The sequence below is a fragment of the Arachis hypogaea genome, chromosome 12 (assembly GCF_003086295.3).
Source record: "Arachis hypogaea cultivar Tifrunner chromosome 12, arahy.Tifrunner.gnm2.J5K5, whole genome shotgun sequence".
In the NCBI taxonomy this organism is placed as follows: Eukaryota; Viridiplantae; Streptophyta; class Magnoliopsida; order Fabales; family Fabaceae; genus Arachis; species Arachis hypogaea.
Window position 1 is genome coordinate 73,808,841 of NC_092047.1, and position 5,702 is coordinate 73,814,542.

A 5,702-nucleotide genomic window follows, 5' to 3' on the forward strand; every position below is an offset into this window, starting at 1 on the left:
ACAATCTGTGCATCACAAGTAGTCGTAGCTATGGCTTCCACCCACTTTGAGACATATTCCACTGCGACTAAGATATATCTGAAAGAATAGGAAGGGGGAAAGGGCCCCATGAAATCAATTCCCCATAGATCAAATAATTCCAGTTCCAAGATGAAATTTTGAGGCATCTCATTCCTTCTTGTCAATCCTCCTGCTTTCTGGCATTCATTACATTGGTGAACATATTCTCTGGCATCCTTGAAGATAGTTGGCCAATAGAAGCCGCTCTGCAATATCTTTGCAGCTGTCTTCTCTGGGCCAAAGTGTCCACCATAAGCTGAACCATGGCAGTGCAACAGGATATCCCTCATTTCACTCTCAGGGACACACCTTCTAATTACTCCATCAGAACATCTCTTGAACAGGAAGGGTTCATCCCATAAGAATTTCTTTCCCTCATTGATTAACTTCTTTACTTGTTGCTTAGAAAAGTCTTGAGGTATCTTTCTTCCCACTTTGTAGTTTGCTAAGTCAGCAAACCAAGGTGCTTGCTGAATCTGCAAAAGGTGCTCATCTGGGAAGCTTTCGTTCATGGGCTGAGATGCTTGTTGAATTGTTTCATATGGTAGCCTCGACAAATGGTCAGCAACCCGGTTTTCAGTGCCCTTCCTGTCTCTTACCTCAATGTCAAACTCTTGTAAGAGCAATATCCACCTGATAAGTCTTGGTTTAGCATCCTGTTTTGTCATCAAATACTTAAGTGCAGCATGGTCAGTATAAACCACAACTTTGGATCCTATCAAGTATGATCTAAACTTATCAAAAGCATAAACTACAGCTAGCAACTCCTTCTCCGTTGTGGTGTAATTTCTTTGGGCCTCATTCAACACTTTACTTGCATAATATATGACATGATGTAAGTTTCCCTTCTTTTGCCCAAGTACAGCACCAATTGCAAGGTCACTTGCATCACACATGAGTTCAAAGGGTAACTCCCAATCCGGAGGTGTGATGATTGGTGCTGTTGTGAGTTTGTTTTTTAAAGTTTCAAAGGCTTGCTGGCAGTTTTCATCAAAAACAAAAGGGTTATCAAGCATTAGTAGATTACTCAAAGGTTTAGCTATTTTTGAAAAATCCTTGATAAACCTTCTGTAGAATCCGGCATGCCCCAAGAAACTTCTAACAGATTTCACATTAATTGGTGGAGGGAGTTTTTCTATGATTTCAACCTTTGCCTTATCAACCTCTATCCCTTTTCTTGAAACTTTATGGCCAAGAACAATCCCTTCGGGTACCATGAAGTGGCATTTCTCCCAGTTCAAAACTAAATTAGTTTCTTGGCACCGTTTTAAAACAAGGGTTAAATGGTTTAGGCAAGCATTGAAATTATCACCAAAAACAGAGAAGTCATCCATGAAGACTTCTAAAAACTTTTCGACCATATCAGAGAAAATGGAGAGCATACACCTTTGAAATGTGGCAGGGGCGTTGCAGAGCCCAAAGGGCATCCTCCGGTATGCAAAGACTCCAAATGGGCATGTAAAGGCAGTTTTCTCTTGGTCCTTGGGGTCCACCACGATTTGATTATACCCAGAATATCCATCCAAAAAGCAATAATAGGCATGGCCGGCCAACCTTTCCAGCATCTGATCAATGAATGGGAGAGGGAAATGGTCCTTCCTGGTGGCATCATTCAATCTTCTATAGTCTATGCACATCCTCCACCCAGTCACTGTTCTAGTAGGGATCAACTCATTCTTCTCATTAGTGATGACTGTCATTCCTCCTTTCTTTGGTACAACTTGAACCGGGCTTACCCATGGGCTATCAGATATTGGGAAGATTATCCCTGCATTCCACAACTTCATTACTTCCTTCTGGACAACTTCCTTCATTGTGGGATTTAGCCTTCTTTGTGGTTGAACCACTGGTTTGGAATTATCTTCCAAGAGGATCTTATGCATACATACTGCAGGGCTGATTCCCTTCAGGTCATCAATGGTCCATCCTAGAGCATCTTTGTGGGCTTTGAGTACATCAAGAAGTTCTCCTTCTTCCTTCTTTGTCAGGGATGAATTAATGATTACTGGGAAGCTCTCCGATGTGCCAAGGAATGCATATTTAAGATGGGTGGGTAATGGTTTCAGTTCTTGTTTTTGTACTTCTTCCTTCTTGTCTTGTTTTTCATCTTGCTCAATGGAAGTCTCAGCTACTTGTTCCTCTGTTGCCCCTTGATTTCCTTCTTGCTCTTGAGGACTTTCTTCCAGCATTTCTTCCACCAAACTCTCTATCATGTCCACTCTCACATAATCCTCTTGCTCAGGAATGTGTTACATTGACTTGAAGACGTTTATGACCATTTGTTCATTGTGGACCCTGAAGATCATTTCTCCTTTTTCTACATCGATAGTGGCTCTTGCTGTGGCTAGAAATGGCCTTCCCAAAATGATTGAATTGTTTCCTTCCTCTTCAGTATCCAAAATCACAAAATCTGCTGGGAAGATAAACTTCCCAACCTTTACCAACAGATTTTCCACAATTCCAGTGGGTGTTTTGATTGATCTGTCAGCCATGACCAATGACATCCTGGTGGGTTTAAGCTCTTCTATAGCAAGTTTTCTCATCATTGAGAGAGGCATTAAGTTGATGCTGGCACCAAGGTCACAGAGAGCTTTGTTGAGAATTATTCTGCCAATGGTGCATGAGACTACAAAGCTTCCTGGATCCTTGAGTTTTGGTGGAATGCCCCTTTGAATCAAAGCACTGCATTCCTCGGTGAGTAACACGGTTTCCTTCTCAAGCCAACTTCTTTTCTTGTTGATAAGCTCCTTCAAAAACTTGGCATACAGAGGCATTTGCTCAAGTGCTTCAGCAAAAGGAATATTGATTTCCAGCTTTTTGAAAGTTTCAAGGAACTTGTGAAAATGCTGGTCTTTGGTTTCTTTGTTGAACCTCTGGGGATATGGCAGTGGAGGTACAAAGGTTTTCTCTGCTTGTTGCTTTTGATTCTTGGTTGGCTCTTCAACTGCTTCATTCCCTTTTTTTGGAATTTTTTATTGTTCCTCCTTTGCTTGAGTTTGCTTTGAAGCTTCCTTGCTTGCCATTGCATCATCATCATTGGCTTCCTCTGTGTGTGTTGGCTATTCCTCTTCTATTGGTCTTTTGCTGCTCTCTACTTGCTTCTTAGTAGTGTCATTGTTACTCATCAATGTTCTCCCACTCCTTAATTGTATTGCCTTGTATTCTTCCTTAGGATTTGGGATTGTGTCACTCGGCAGTGAGCTTGAAGGTCTCTCAAGAGAAATCTGCTTGGAGATTCGCCCCATCTATCTCTCTAGGCTCTTCAGGGATGCTTCCTGATTCTTGGTTGTCATTTCCTGGTATTTCAATATTTTGTCTATCACGGCCTCCAAGTTAGTAATTCTCTGGGCTTCAGATGATACTTAAGGTGGGTTATGAGATGTTGGTGGTGGATGGTAGGCATTTTGGTTGGGGTTGGGATAGTTGTTTTGAGGTTTTCTGTAGGGGTTTTGGTTAGTTTGCTGCTGGTTGTGGTTTTGGTTGCTTCTTGGGTTGTTTTGGTTTGAGTTCCTCTGCCATGGTTGTTGGTTTTGGGTATGATTATCTCCCCATCTGAGGTTTGGGTGGTTCTTCCAGGATGGATTGTATGTATCACCATACACTTCATTTGATCCTTGGTTGTGCATATACTGTACTTGCTCTTGTTGTTGTTCTTCCTGAGTTTCTTCATTTTGCCCCCATGTGGTTAATGGTTGGCTAGTGTTAACTGCTGCAACTTGGAGACTATCAATCCTCTTGGCCATTTGTTCAAATTGTTGTTGAAATTGCTGCTGCATCACCTTGTTTTGAGCCAAGATTGAGTCCACTCCTTCTAGCTCCATTACTCCTCTCCTTTGTGAGGGTTGGCGGTTTCTTTGATGAGCAAAGAAATATTGGTTGTTAGCCACCATATCAATGAGATTTTGAGCTTCCTCTACAGTTTTCATGAGTTGCAAGGAACCTCCAGCTGAATGATCCAAAGCTTCTTGAGATTTCAATGTTAAGCCCTCATAGAAATTCTGCAGCTTATCCCACTCAGTGAATATTTCAGGAGGACATTTCCTGATTAGAGCCTTGTATCTCTCCCATGCCTCATGGATGGGTTCAGCCTCCATTTGTGTAAATGTTTGTACCTCAGTCTTCAACCTTATGATCCTTTGAGGTGGGTAAAATTTGGCAAGGAACTTGGTTACCAGATCATCCCAATTGTTGATGCTGTCTCTTGGAAAGGATTCCAACCATTGAGTGGCCTTGTCTCTGAGAGAAAATGGGAATAACAATAGCTTGTAGCTGTCAGGAGGCACACCATTAATTTTAACAGTGTTACAAATCCTCAAGAAGGTGGATAGGTGTTGGTTCGGATCTTCAAGTGGTCCTCCACCAAAAGAGCAATTATTTTGAACCAAAGTGATGAGTTGTGGCTTTAGTTCAAAATTGTTTGCATTGACATTTGGAGTTAAGATGCTACTTCCACAATGTCTAGGATTTGCAAAAGTATAGGAAGCTAAAACTCTCCTCTGGGGTGGATTGTTATTGTTGTTGTCTGCTCCACCTGGTGGATTGGTTGAATGTTCCTCCATATCTTGGAATTCTTCTTCTGATTCCTCTTCTCCAATAATATTTTTTCCTCTTTCAGCTCTTCTTAACCTTCTAAGAGTTCTTTCGTCTTGTTCATGAAAGATGGGTGTATTTCTTCTTGTACCTGACATACAAGCATAACATAAGAAACACACAAACTAGTGATACTTCAATCTATTGCTAGAATGAAGTTTTAGTTAGCTTAAGCAAAAATTCAAACAGTTAGTGGGTTAATTGAAAATTAAAGGAACAGAAAATAAAAATGCTAGATCTAGATCACCACCTCACTTAATCATTGTCAATCTAATCAATCCCCGGCAACGGCGCCAAAAACTTGATGGGATATTTTCGCGGAGAAACGAATTTCTCCAAAACACCCAAAACTAACCGGCAAGTGCACCGGGTCGCATCAAGTAATAATAACTCACGGGAGTGAGGTCGATCCCACAGGGATTGAAGGATTGAGCAATTTTAGTTTAGTGGTTGATTTAGTCAAGCGAATCAAGATTTGGTTGAGAGATTTGTGATTTGCAGAATCTAAATTGCATAGAAAGTAAAGGAAATGGGTGAATTGCATGAAATTAAAGAGAACTGGAATTTAAAGTGCTGAATCTTAAAGAGCAAGAAATTAAATGGCAGAAACTTAGAACGCAAGAAATGTAAATTGCAGAATCTTAAAGTGCAAGAAATGTAAATGGCTTGAATTGTAAAGGGAATTGGGAGTTGGATTTGCAGAAATTAAACAAGGAAAAGTAAATTGCAACAAATAGAGAAGTAAAGGATGTCTTGAATCAAACCGGATCTTAAAACAGAAAAGTAAAATGACCATGAAAACAGTAAACAGAGGATGTAAATTGAGAATTCAGATCTCAGGACCCAAGAGACTAGAAAATCAAGTCTAGATCTCAATGCCTTCCTAGATCCAACAAGAACAATTGCAAAGGAGATTGTAAATTGCAAAGAAAGTAGATGAAGAACAATGAACCGAAACTGAAATTCAATTAAGCAGAAAATTAAACAAGATCCCAAGGTGAGATTGAAACAGAATTTCTTCAATTCTCCACCCAAAATCCAAGACAAGAAAA